Genomic DNA, 1,406 nt, shown 5'->3' with positions numbered 1-1,406 from the left:
TGTGATGAAGGACAGCTGTCAGTCATCCAGTGTTCAACTGTCAGGACTATAAACTCTCCCAGAGCGCTGGAGCATGGAGCTGCTGATGCAAAGTGGCTCTATGACAAAATAAGATATTTAAATGGTTGCAAAATAAGAACTCCTACACATCATAATGCAGAGAAAATTTTTTTTGATTGTTTATTTTTTTTATTCATCCACTTTGTTTTTGTTTACTTTCTTAAACATGTAATAATTTCTTATTTTAAGACAGATATTCCTTGTCAAAAGAAATGTCTTTTACAATCAGCCCTAAAATAAAGTCTTAGACTTATTATATTGTCATTGTACAAAGAAATATAAATGAAATTGGCCAAGTAAATCTGCTGAGTTTGTTCTTCATGTGGAGGTACCTTGTGTTTTATCAAAATCTTGTACATTTTTAGCAAATAGACATTTAGGGGGAACATTTTGTATTAGATGTCAATAATGTTTGGAAAAGTAATTACATTAAAAAACTTCAAGTTTCTCCAGTAACAGGAAATAAAGTTTCCATAATATAAAGAAAGTGTTCAAAAAGAAAGAACAAACTAATAATTGTATTAAATGTTTTGCCAAATGTATCCAGTTTCTAGTTGGTCACTGTTTTCTTCGATCATTTGATAACTGATGATAACTTTCAGATGTATTTAAATATCAATAAACTCCTTCATGCTGACTCATTTTCACCTTATTGTCAAATATATTACATGTGATTAATATGTAAGGTAATACTTTGCTGTAAAATCTGTTCCGTGAATTGATTCCTTAAAAACAGTTGCCATTTATTTATTTAATTTAGAGTTTTAAAAGCCTCTCTAACTGTCACATAGCAATTACACCACAAATCAACATGAGATCAAAGTCAGCAAAACATAGCAGGAAGAGTCTGTTACTGAATGTTTTAATAAAATCATATTTTTAGAAATTCACACCGATGATTAATTTTTCACAGGTTGTGATCAATGTGAATTTGGAGAATATTGATGTATCAGTGTTTCCATAGTAATAGATTCATTTAAAATATTTTAGAAGGAACTGAAATGAAATTACATTTGAGCATTTTAATATAAATAGAAAGAACAAACATTTTGTCTGTAAATGTTTTAAAACATTCCAGTAAAATAAATTTTGATTGAGCATTAAAAAAGTTAACTTGTGTTCAGTGAACTGTGTCAGTGTTTGGTGCAGATTAAAGCTGCAGAACAGAGTTCACTTTCAGTTCAGACTGAATGGGGGAGGTTTTTGTGCAATGAGTTTTCACTGTGTGAACACAACCTGACTGTTGATGTAATGATAACTCTGACAGTAATAAACTCCTGCATCTTCAGCCTGAACTCCACTGATGGTCAGAGTGAAGTCTAATCCATTTCCTGATCCACTTCCAC

The sequence above is a fragment of the Poecilia reticulata genome, linkage group LG11 (assembly GCF_000633615.1).
Source record: "Poecilia reticulata strain Guanapo linkage group LG11, Guppy_female_1.0+MT, whole genome shotgun sequence".
NCBI classification, from domain to species: domain Eukaryota; kingdom Metazoa; phylum Chordata; class Actinopteri; order Cyprinodontiformes; family Poeciliidae; genus Poecilia; species Poecilia reticulata.
This window is presented reverse-complemented; position numbering follows the sequence as displayed.